The sequence below is a fragment of the Corythoichthys intestinalis genome, chromosome 20, assembly GCF_030265065.1.
Source record: "Corythoichthys intestinalis isolate RoL2023-P3 chromosome 20, ASM3026506v1, whole genome shotgun sequence".
Classification (NCBI taxonomy): Eukaryota; Metazoa; Chordata; class Actinopteri; order Syngnathiformes; family Syngnathidae; genus Corythoichthys; species Corythoichthys intestinalis.
In genome coordinates this window covers 25495358-25508983 of record NC_080414.1, presented here as the reverse complement: position 1 = coordinate 25508983, position 13626 = coordinate 25495358, and positions in this window count along the sequence as shown.

The window sequence follows — 13626 nt, the reverse complement described above, 5'->3', positions numbered from 1 at the left end:
GTTAACATTTATTTCACTTAAATATTGCGAATTATGACGCCAATGCTACCAGTGATTTTTTTCACAATGTTTCAAAATGCATGCATGGTACGAAAAATATAATAATTACCTTGAATCCTCGAACAAATCACTCCTGAGGCAATCCTTCCTGTTTGTATGCAGTACAGCTTTCATATATAAATCCGGCGTTGGATCGCTGCATGTGTTTGATAATAACTGTGACCGACTTCGGCTGACTGAAGCGGAGTGTGGGACAGCCCCCTATGCAGGCGTGGCGCAGTGTCTGGGGAATGTGTCCCGTCAATATCATTATGAAGTCTATGAATGAACAAAAAAAATATTTTTAGAATGGGTTAAAATTATTTTTTGAACAGATCATATGACTTGCATCTTAGACGGTCATTTGCTTTGGTTAGCCAAAACCACCTGAGGACCGAAGAGGCAAGATGGATATACGTAATTTCAAAAGTGACAACAACTATTGAGCAAGAACCGAGGATTGAAAATGTGGACCATGAAACGCGAGAGAGCACCGCCAAAATGGTGAGCGGACATTCAGTTTGCCGCACTAAAGACGCTAATTGTACAACAGAGCCACCACCGGCGGGCGTACCATATTCAATGGATGATAGTCTTGGCGAAAATTATAGCTGTCCTAAGCAGCCTGATTTAGAATTCCTCTCAAAAATGTTGGGAAAACAAAAAGAAACACTCTTTTTCAACTTATGATCATAAATATTCTTGTAAGTTAATTTTATAGCTGACACAGCGTTTCAGGGTCATCAACATGTTGTGCCCCCTGCCTCAAGTCAAATTCTGCCTATGATAATATGTAGCATGCTATAAACTTCATTGAATTATTGTGCATTTTAAAGAGTAATTTGAAAGAAATTGAGAAATAATTGTCAATTTAATGAGGTCAATATCTTCATCACAGCACGACGGACTGGGGAATGTATGTCAAGGACACCTGATGCTGTTCTACATACAGGTGGGTGTGGGAGAGCGACACTCAGAGAAAGCATACACAATAAACTAAAATCTTTTTTTTTTCTATTATATGTTTTGTGAACCTTACATCCTTGAGCTACCAGCCCTGAAGTAGGTTTTCCAGAGGTCAAGAGACAGATGCTGGTCATATTGTGCAAGAAGGACAAACAAGGGCTACACATAATGATTGATGTTGACCTAATGGATATAACCTTATTAAAAGAAAACTTCACAAAGTGCAGCCTTCTTCCTTTTTTTCCTTTCAAAGAATAGTTGGCGCTATTCGCATAACTGAAATCAAAGGACCATTGATATTGCACGGAATGGCAAATAAAGGCAACATCAGAATTTGAAGAAAAAAGGGGATATTTAATACATGCTCAAAAAGGGTAGAGAAAAGCTCAAGGACACAAGATTGGTAACTTCAGTTGCGTTCATTGGATTTCCTCAGGGCACCAGATTTATCATTACAATTCTTCCATTTGCCCAATGCGTCTGCAAACAATACCAGTGTATAATGTTTGGGTTTTGTATTTCTACATAAGTGTGTCATCATTGCATTTTGTTAATACTGACTGGTTCTGCTGACCTTCAATCATAATTCAGAGATGTACCTAGAATTTGGCTTTTATCATGTAACAACCACTGCCTCCGAGTGCAAAGACAAGCCAAACAAAGAGCGATTTTTAGGAAATCAGAATTTACAAGCTGTACACAGTTGTGTAAATGAGATGCTGTACTCTATTTTGTAGACAGATACAAGGACATCATATTTTGCCAACCCTCTGTCTGTCCTTTGCAGATGCATATTGTTAGTCATACATGCCTTCAGCCATATTTGACTATAATGCAGACCTAAATGTTTGTTTTCATCCAGCTTTTGTCACAGTGCACTATTCTGAGCTATCATTGGTTCCCACATGTTATAATGCACCAGACCTAACGAGTTGGTAACTGCAGGGCAGCTCTGTTCTGCCTCGGCAGTTGCATTTAGCTTCTAGATTGAATGATGCAATCGTGGGTCCAGTGGTGCCATTCAAACTCTCACATTGGTGCCCACTCACTCTGTGCCTCTGCATGTTTCCTCTATGTCTCCCATTGGCACAGACATGGTGGATATTCTCAGTCAAAATGGCCATTCTTTATCCAGAGGCCTAGGAGGAGTATACAGTGTGGCAAATAAGTATTTAGTCAACCACTAATTGTGTTCTCCCACTTGCAAATATTAGAGAGGCCTGTAATTGTCAACATGGGTAAACCTCAACCATGACAGATAGAATGTGGGGGGAAAAACCCTCAGAAAATAACATTATTTGATTTTTAAAGAATTTATTTGCAAAAAATGGTGGAAAATAAGTATTTGGTCAATACCAACAGTTCATCTGAATAATTTGTTATGTACCCTTATCGGCAATAACGGAGGCCAAACGTTTTCTATAACTCTTCACAAGCTTTTCATACACTGTTGCTGGTATTTTGGCCCATTCCTCCATGCAGATCTCCCTCTAGAGCAGTGAAGTTTTGGGGCTGTCGTTGGGCAACACGGACTTTCAACTCCCTCCACAGATTTTCTATGAGGTTGAGATCTGGAGACCGGCTAGGCCACTCCAGGACCTTGAAATGCTTCTTACGAAGCAACTCCTTTGTTGCCCTGGCTGTGTGTTTGGGATCATTGTCATGCTGAAAGACCCAGCCAAGTCTCATATTCAATGCCCTGCTGATAGAAGGAGATTTTCACTCAAAATCTCTCGATACATGGCCCCATTTATTCTTTTCTTTGCACAGATCAATCGTCCTGGTCCCTTTGCAGAAAAACAGCCCCAAAGCATGATGACTCCACCCCCATGCTTCACAGTGGGTATGGTATTCTTCGGATACAATTCAGTATTCTTTCTGAACTTGAGAACCTGTGTTTCTACCAAAAAGTTCTATTTTGGTTTCATCTGACCATAACACATTCTCCCAGTCCTCTTCTGGATCATCCAAAGCCTCTCTAGCGAACCACAGACCGGCCTGGATGTGTACTGGCTTCAGCAGGGGGACACGTCTGGCAGTGCAGGATTTGAGTCCCTGGCGGCGCATTGTGTTACTGATAGTAGCCTTTGTTACTGTGGTCCCAGCTCTCTGTAGGTCATTCACTAGGCCCACTCATGTGGTTCTGGGATTTTTTTCTCACCGTTCTTGTTATCATTTTGACGCCACGGGGTGAAATCTTGCATGGAGCCCCAGATCAAGGTAGATTATCAGTGGTCTTTTATGTCTTCCATTTTCTAATAATTGCTCCCACAGTTGATTTCTTTACACCAATAGTTTTACCTATTGCAGATTCAGTCTTCCCAGCCTTGTGCAGGTCTACAATTTTGTCTCTGGTGTCATTCGACAGCTCTTTGGTCTTTGCCATAGTAGTTTGGAGTGTGACTGACTGAGATTGTGGACAGGTGTCTTTTACACTGATAATGAGTTAAAAAAGGTGCCATTAATACAGGTAATGGGTGGAGCCTCGTTACACCTCGTTAGACCTCGTTAGAAGAAGTTAGACCTCTTTGACAGCCAGAAATCTTGCTTCTTTTTGGTGACCAAATATTTATTTTCCAACATGATTTGCAAATAAATTCATTAAAAATCAAACAATGTGATTTTCTGGGTTTTTTACCACATTCTGTCTCTCATGGTTGAGGTTTACCCATGTTGACAATTACAGGCCTCTCTAACATTTTCAAGTGGGAGAACTTGCACAATTAGTGGTTGACTAAATACTTATTTGCCCCACTGTACCTTAAACAGCGCTTTATACCTTATAGCCTACAGTATCTCTGAAGGAGGTGACCTTTAGTAAAGATGCAAAGAGTTGTAGTTTTGCTTAATGACAATGTTATGGATTTTTACAATTTTAATGGCTAAGGATGATTTTATTCATGGTGCCTTTGACATACTAGAAGGCAGACAATTGCACTAGTCACTATGATCCAAGTCACAGTTAACTCCCGAATCTTGCCTGTTGTTGGCAAGTCAAGTCCAGTAGTGTCACAGGTTAATCAAGGCCACAAAGCACTCAGGTTTATCTTTGAGGGAAACGTTACTGTCAAAAAAAAAAAAAAAGAAGTATAGTCTTCAGGGAATAAACCAGGATAACGGTGTTCCAAACGAATACTGGCAAATGGGAACCAATCTACAATCCAAGTTTTGGAGTCAGTTTGAGTTATTGCCTCTCGAGTCTCGAACCTTCCCAGCTCAAGCGAGTCAAGTCCGAGTCTCCGGTTTTTTTTTGTTTTGTTTTGGGGTTTTTTCTGTGAGTTTGAGTCATCAAATTTGCGACTCGAATCGACTTGAGACCCAGTCCCTGTGACTCGAGTCCAATTGTCTGCTAGAAGGTTTATGTAATGGTAAGCCGTGCTACTAAATGACTAGTAGAAGTCATGAGGTTTTGTTTTCATTTCTTGGAACTTGAAAGTGATACTGTCTGGAATATTTTGAATTGGACTGGGGAATGGGGATCACTAGCTACTTCTGGATTGCCTCTCCATGCATCAAAATGTTTCTTGGATCAATAGATTTGTTCTCTATAGATGCTTTTTCTTACCATGTGTCTACTCAGTGTTTTTAAAGACGTATTTGTAATGACCCATATATCCATTGTTAACACATTTTACGAGAAGCTTCTCCATTATTCTCATTACTTTCCATTATCTTGTTCCTATATAATTTAACTTACAAATGTATTTCACTTTTTAAAAAAGCCAGTAAGAAAAAAAAAATAAATACAGTGGCGGATGTGGGTCTTTCAAAGAGGGGAAGCTCAAAGTGTATCCGCCTGTGAGTGCTTTGTGACAGTGGAGGGGCTCGGCGGTCCCCGCTGCTCGGTCGGGAAAAAAAACTAGAGTGCCAGAAAAAAAAAAACAGAAATAGAAGCTCAATTTTTCGCTAGTCGTTTTTAATTGGCAAGGCAAATTTATTTATATTGCACAATTCAACACAAGGCAATTCAAAGTGCTTTACATCACATGACGATCATAAAAATCACATTAAAATCCATAGAACATAAAAACAAAGACAATCAAAGTAGAAATAAAATTATACATAAAAATCACATTTCATCACGAATAGAATAAAAAATAAAAAATAAATACTACTACTGCTAATAATTCAATTATGGAGATAAGCACAAGAGGAATAGAAAGCAAATAGATTGAAATATATAGACAGTTATGGATATGCAGTGCTAAACAAAAGCATTTTTAGCCCTGATTTAAAGGAGCTAAAAGTTTTAGCATACTTCAGACCTTCAGGTAACTTGTTCCAGAGATGAGGAGCATAGTAACTAAATGCTGCCTCACCCTACTTGGTTCTTGTTCTTGGAACATACAGGAGACCGGTTCCAGACAACCTAAGGGGTCTCGATGTTTCATAGGAATCTAACAAATCAAGCATGTATTTTGGTCCAAGGCCATTAATTGTTTTGTAGACGAGCAGTTGTATTTTATAGTCTATCCTTTGACCCACTGGAAGCCAGTGCAACGATTTCAAAACCGGTGTAATGTGGTCCAGTTTCCTTGTATTTGTGAGGTCTCTGGCTGCAGCATTCTGTACTAGCTGCAGGTTCCTGACTGATTTTTTTATCAAGACCTGTAAATATACCGTTGCAATAGTCCAACCTGCTGAAAATGAATGCATGCATAAGTTTTTCCATGTCTTGTTGAGTCAGAACCCCCATAATTCTGGCTATATTTTTTAGGTGGTAATAAGCAGATTTAGTGACGGACTTTAGATGGCTATCAAAGTTTAGGTCTGAGTCAATAATTACGCCAAGGTTTCTGACTTGATTTGTAGCTGTAAGCGACATTGTGCTAAGGTGCTTGGTTATCTTTGACCTTTCCTTTTTTGGGCCCAAAAATGATCACTTCTGTCTTCTCCACATTTAACTGGAGAAAATTCTGGCACATCCATTCATTGATTTGATGAATGCATTTACTCAGGGAGACTAATGGACTATAATCATGTGGGGACACAGAGATGTAGAGTTGTGTGTGAGCAAGTTTCATTAAGATGATTATGAAAGTCTCCGGTTCAACTCAGAACAGCGGAACGAAAATCTAAAAATGCCTCCAGTGGATATTAATACAACAAGATCACTGATTCGCTCATTTTGCTGTCAATCAAAATTGGATTCCACCTCAGACAGATCATGTGAAGAAGCAGAGTGTCCAGGCCAGCCAAGCCCCGCCCACTGCCCATAGACTCCAAGAGACGCACAGCTTCCGATGGGCGGGATAAACCCAGCCTTTAGCCAATGACTCGTCTCATTTTGCTGTAGTGGAACAATACACTTTCAATTCTGGAGACTCAGAGCATCCACACTGTCTAAGCCAGGGGTCCCCAACCTTTTTTGCACCACAGACAGTTGTGATTTCTGTCTTTTTTTCACAGACCGGTGTCCTGTCAAATTTTTCACCCTCATAAAATTTTGCTCCCATAGCTTTTGTGGTGGTGAAAAAGCCCTCTTTTATATTCAGTTGGACTCTCAATGTTATCCAACTGGCTGAAAAAAATAAATAAAACGTACATCATAAACATACACGTGCAACACAAAAATGGTGTAAATTAATGCTAAACAACATGGTGAAGTGGTTAAGTGAGAGAGTGGCATGCAGGTGTTGGCTGCAGCTAACATGGCAGGATGTGTCTGAGAACTTTTTACATGTCCATCCATGATCAAACGTACGTTAATATTCCTTTCTTTAAAGAAAGTTTGTAGTGTTTACTTTGGAATCGCTGCATTCGCGGCCATTTTTAACGTTACGCGCATGCAAAATTAGTCAGAACAGCTGCAATGTGCGGCAGAAAAATACAGCAAATATTAAATAACATTAGTTTTTAGCCCTGTCGTGTTAAGCGTAGGGAAAATATAACTCACCCGCTGAATCAGAGGGAGGCCTGAGCTTGTTTCGTTGAGACGAGATGGTCTCATCTATGTGTGATGGGAGAGTGAGAGAAGCCCGCTTCCCAAAGATATGATGTTGGAAATTGTAGCACAGTTTATAGTGCTCCCGTAGCAATGTCAGGAAATTCCGGAATGACTTTAATCCAGATCCTCCTGTTGCGCAGAAACGCTCGAATCACTCGGTTTATTCACAAAAGGGTCACAAATCCACTCCTTCGCAGTTCGTGGGTCTTTAGTGATTGGGGAAATAGCGTAGATTTTGTTTTCTTCGAGGTTGTAGGCTCATATTCTGGCTTTTCAGGTGCCCTTTTCACCGTAAAAAATCTATCCAAAGACATTCGTTTTTTAGTCATTCTAGTGTGGGGGCTAATTATTTCCGGGAACAAATGTGATGTGCCCGCGCTACGTCATAAGTTATTTTCAAGGACAAGCGCACATAGATATACAAAACAAGATGTTCTGCTAGCAGTCCATTCAATGGATTCTATCCTGTAGTATTGTATCTAGAGTAGACAGGGATATTGGTGTGTTAAGGGGCACAGGCCAAAGATAATTCGGCCAGAATGCAGTCGTTAATAAATTATTATTTTTGTGCGGCCCTGTAGCAAATGCGCTGTGAACCGGTAGTGGCGGTCGGGGACCCCTTGTCTTAGCGACTGTGATTGAGGGAATGAAGAAAAAAGCAAACCACATTGTAACAAATTGAAGCAAATTTTGAACAAAAACTGAGCACATATTTAATCAGTGACACGTACACACAACAGTATACATTTGATCAGCTATTTTTTTGACATTTTCTGGGAAGCTCAGCTTCTCTTTTAGTTTTAGAGCAATCACACTAAAAAACTTAAATGGAATTTGTTATTGTCAATTTTAAACCCTGCTTTCATGGTACCCTATTGGGCATCAGCGATTATCAGAGATGAGTTGCATCATCATAGATTGGCATGCATCAAATCTATTAATTCTCACAAAACAAAACAAGAGAACTAAAAACTCTTTCTTTGACGACTATGGCAAACGTAAATCTATGGGTGAATTTTAATTGAAAGGGGTACATTTTTTTCTTTGGTAAATTCAAGTCATTTTTTAGTATTTGCCCGAATATAAGACGGTGTTTTTTTGGATTGAAATAACACTGAAAAAGAGGGGGTCGTCTCATATTCGCGGTCTAGACATTATACCCATTCACGACGCTAGATGGCGCCAGATAGCATTGAAGCGATGTTCTGTCATGACAGATCTCAGCTACTCTCCCCATTTACGACGCTAGATGGCGCCAGATATCATTGAAGCGATGTTCTGTCATGACAGTTCTCAGCTACTCTCTAGTTTAACCAGTTTGCATTATTTTATTGCTATGTTTTTTCATATTCAGATTTGTTTCAAGACTACAGTTACTTCACTTTGATGGTTAATGCAGTTATTGCAATGTCGTTGTTTTATCACAATAGATTGGTTTATTTACATTTCAAAAACCAGAAGCCATTCATTTACGAATGTGATTGCACTTTAGTTTACATATTTAAATGTTCAGATATTAAGATTTGAATGAGGCAAAATAACATGCTTTTTTCTCAAATATATTGTTATAATCATTTTTTTCAGATGTACTGTAATTATTTTCTGTAATAAAATTAATTTGGTGTTCAAAAAGTCTTTTTTCAAACTTGAGTCTTGAAAAAGAGGGGGTCGTCTTATAATCAGGGCTGTCTTATATTCGGGCCAATACGGTATATCGTCTACTGAAAATATCTACAGCATTTGTTCAATGATAATCTACGCCTTTAAAAACAAATTCGAATTAAATATTAAAATGTAATGCTCGTTATATTGGATTATCATTCATAATGGTTGTGTTCATTACCAGGTTGTTTATATGACGTTATTAGTTCATTCTAAATATAGACTCAGTACTTCAGATCTGGATCTCATCTGAATAAATTGGGACATTACTCGGACCACACTGTATTTTGTCCTAGCACTGTGTTGCTTAATGACTGAAAGCTGTTTTCCCCCTAATTGTATTTTATTTTGGGTGCCACAATCACCAGTGCGAAGTGGAAGAAGCTCTGGTTCCCTGTCTGGTCTGATGGATGTGTCCTGTTTTCATCTGCCAACTATGTCCCCGCTGCAGAGGCCACCCCCAGCTGCAGGGGATCGGACTGGTGAGCGGGCCAGCAGCCAGGTTGTTGATGAAGCTGCAGCTGGGACACAGATAACATGAGCCAATTCGGTGAATATTCAAATATAAAAAATAGGAAGCCAATTTGTCTTAGTCATTGCCATTGAGTCATTGTTTTTATTGATTACAATGATCAACACTTCGAAAATGATAAATATTTTGGTTATAAACATTGACAAGCTAAAACATGAAACATTCATTTCGGATAAATTAAAACTCCAAATTATAATAATGAAAAAAATTAAACTCAAGGGATACCTTTGTATCATGACACTGGTTGCTTTTTTGCTTTAACATTTCAGGGGTTTTTTTTGGCCTGAATATAAGACGGTGTTTTTTTGCATTGAAATAACACTGAAAAAGAGGGGGTCGTCTTATATTCGCGGTCTAGACATTATACCCATTCACGACGCTAGATGGCGCCAGATATCATTGAAGCGATGTTCTGTCATGACAGTTCTCAGCTACTCTCTAGTTTAACCAGTTTGCATTATTTTATTGCAATGTTTTTTCATATTCAGATTTGTTTCAAGACTACAGTTACAGTTAGACTTCACTTTGATGGTTAATGCAGTTATTACAATGTTTTTGTTTTATCACAATAGAGTGGTTTATTTACATTTCAAAAAACAGAAGACATTCATTTACGAATGTGATTGCACATATTAAGATTTGAATGAGGCAAAATAACACACTTTTTCTCTCAAATATATTGTTATAATCATTTGTTTCGGATGTACTGTAATTATTTTCTGTATAAAAATTAATTTGGTGTTCAAAAAGTCTTTTTTTGTCAAACTTGAGTCTTGAAAAAGAGTGGATGGTCTTATAATAAGGGCCGTCTTATATTCGGGCCAATACGGTAAATGTACTGTATGTCTGAAGATTAAACATTAGATGAGTCCTAAATCCAAACATCCAGTAAAATACAGAAACGACGACAATATATCACAAAATATAAGCTCTTGGGGTTTAAAAATAATGTACTCACCGGCCACTTTATTAGGTACACCATGCTAGTAACGGGTTGGACCCCCGTTTGCCTTCAGAACTGCCTCAATTCTTCGTGGCATAGATTCAACAAGGTGCTGGAAGCATTCCTCAGAGAGTTTGGTCCATATTGACATGATGGCATCACACAGTTGGTGCAGATTTGTCGGCTGCACATCCATGATGCGAATCTCCCGTTCCACCACATCCCAAAGATGCTCTATTGGATTGAGATCTGGTGACTGTGGAGGCCATTTGAGTACAGTGAACTCATTGTCATGTTCAAGAAACCAGTCTGAGATGATTCCAGCCTTATGACATGGTGCATTATCCTGCTGAAAGTAGCCATCAGAAGTACATTGTAGTCATAAAGGGATGGACATGGTCAGCAACAATACTCAGGTAGGCTGTGGCGTTCCAACGATGCTCAATTGGTACCAAGGGCCCCAAAGAGTGCTAAAGAAAATATTCCCCACACCATTACACCACCACCACCAGCCTGAACCATTGATACAAGGCAGGATGGATCCATGCTTTCATGTTGTTGACGCCAAATTCTGACCCTACCATCCGAATGTCGCAGCACAAATCGAGACTCATCAGACCAGGCAACGTTTTTCCAATCTTCTATTGTCCAATTTCGATGAGCTTGTGCAAATTGTAGCCTCAGTTTCCTGTTCTTAACTGAAAGGAGTGGCACCCGGCGTGGTCTTCTGCTGCTGTAGCCCATCTGCCTCAAAGTTCGACGTACTGTGCGTTCAGAGATGCTCTTCTGCCTACCTTGGTTGTAACGGGTGGTTATTTGAGTCACTGTTGCCTTTCTATCAGCTCAAACCAGTCTGGCCATTCTCCTCTGACCTCTGGCATCAACAAGGCATTTCTGCCCACAGAACTGCCGCTCACTGGATATTTTTTCTTTGTCGGACCATTCTCTTTAAACCCTAGAGATGGTTGTACGTGAAAATCCCAGTAGATCAGAAGTTTCTGAAATACTTAGACCAGCCCTTCTGGCACCAACAACCATGCCACATTCAAAGTCACTCAAATCACCTTTCTTCCCCATACTGATGCTCGGTTTGAACTGCTGGAGATTGTCTTAAACCATGTCTACATGCCTAAATGCACTGAGTTACCGCCATGTGATTGGCTGATTAGAAATTAAGTGTTAACGAGCAGTTGGACAGGTGTACCTAATAAAGTGGCCAGTGAGTGTATATACAATATATATATATATATATATATATATTTGAAGTGTTGTTAGACAGGTTCGTGTAAGTGCTTACTTAAGATATGTAAAACATAAGGTAAAACTTATCATCATCTGTATTTGTAAACTTTCTGGCAAATTCAGTTAAACCACAATTATGAAAATGTACTTTAACTAGAAAATTCTTCACATGTGCCAAGGTCACAGAATTATTATGTGGGGATGCATTCAAAAGTTCAGACTCATTTAAAAAGGTCTTTCCTTGACATATGCTTCATTTATGGGTCCATTATGAGATAATTAGTGTGACAGCTTAGTGTTGCGAATGGTGTTGGGCGTTTCATCTACATGCTTCATGGTCTGGCTTTTGTGCATTTTGGATCCACGTCATGCACTGCGTTTTTAAAGACAATTACTATTTTGCGTGGGCCCAACTTTTACAGAACTATGCTGCAATAGCACTCTACTTTTCTGTCCTTCTGGTATTGAAGACAATTATGAAAAAGGTTCCAAACAACTTTGAAAATATCTTTTCTTCTCTTTGCTCTGTATGATTTAATATGACATGCTCACAGAGCTGGGCATGAAGTGGGAAGAAGACATAAACATAAAGATCTTAACAAAATCGACTGTGGTGAGGAAGGTAATTATCATTAGGCAAGAAACTGTGTTTAGATTGTCATGCTGCTATCATTTACCTCATCACCTGGCTGGAAGTAGCACAATGCCATAATGTGGCCCTCCAACTTTTGCTGAAGAGACTGTTTATCATCACGGGTTGTAATTATACCTGAGGCTCGACACATTTAAATGAATTTGCTGTGGAGCTGATAGCTTAAATATTTGATTAGATGTCTTCATTGATGTGTGACTGGCTTTGCATTTGAGCCCGTAAAGAGGCTCACAGGTTCCTCTCACCACTGATTGTGTTTGCTTCAATCATGACAAGATGAAAGGCTTACAGAGACAACATCACACATCATTATGAGGCACAAAAAATGTCATTTGTCAAAGGTCACCATATTGAAACCGGTTACCATTTCATACGTGACTCGGTCATGAGCTGAATATGTTTTCAGACAGGTGTATTTGAAACAGTATATGTTCAAAATGCCTGGGGCTTGATCACAAGCAGTGTTGTTTTCATCAACGATGACGATAACAAAAAATATTTTGTCAACGAACTTTTTTTCATGATTATAACGAGACTAGAACGAGACGAAAATGTGCAGTACTTTTCGTCACATGTCCACAATGTGTGACATTTTAGGTGTAGTTAACCTGCATCGTAGCAGTTCTGTCACTCGTGACGTGCTGCGCCCCCCCACTCACCAATGCAGTGTCCTTTCCAGTCTCAAGGCTTGCACACACGGTAAGATTTGTTTTCTCATATTGGCAAGAGAGAATATGCAATATGGCTTTAGCCTTTAGAGGTCTCTACTGAGTGATCATTACACACTTAATGTAACTCGTAGCATTAGCATAGCATTCGCGTTTGCGATACCATTAGGCTAATGCTAACGGCGAGCGTCCTCTTAAACTCTTAGACGACTTTTTCTTATGTACAGTTTGTGGCATCCAGGTGGGTATAATTAATTGAAAATAATATAGGCTATTGTTTTCCTGCTGAGTGTGTATCATCACCAAGTTGGCATTGTCCTTGTAGACCCAACAATATGTGATCATCTGTCAATGTTCATTCAAAATCATTGGAATCCTTTATTTATTTTTTGAGTACAGACGAAAACATTTTTAGTAAACGTCGACTAAAACTAGGCTAAATTAGTCTTGAGTTTTCCACACACAAAAAAATAAACGTAGACAAAAAAGACATTTTGAGATAACCCAAATATAGCTGACTCAGGAGGATGACAGCGGCCTCCATGCTGGCGCTGCGGGAGGAGGGATGTGCTGCGTTGGCTCACCCCCCCCGATTGGCTGGGGAAGGGCAGTGTTCCTAAGGCGGCTCCCGGGCGGCATTTCCGCTCGTCTCCTGGATCATCACATGTCTGATGAGATTCACGCATGACTAGGTGCAAATAGACGACACACTCAAGTAGAGAAACTGGTTGTCAGTATTAGCGATCAGGCAGCATAGAATAGGTTTCCAACATATCCACATTCAAAAGGGATTCACACAAATACTGGGTTCTACACCTCACACGGCTGATTTGTGTACACTTCACCCCTCCCAATCACTTATCTTTCTGACCCCCCGCCCCCCTTCTCCTTGGTCATCAGACCCCCTACATGGTGTCAACCGGAAATACAACTAGCTAACAATAGCACCAACATATTCATAGTTAGTGTAGGCGT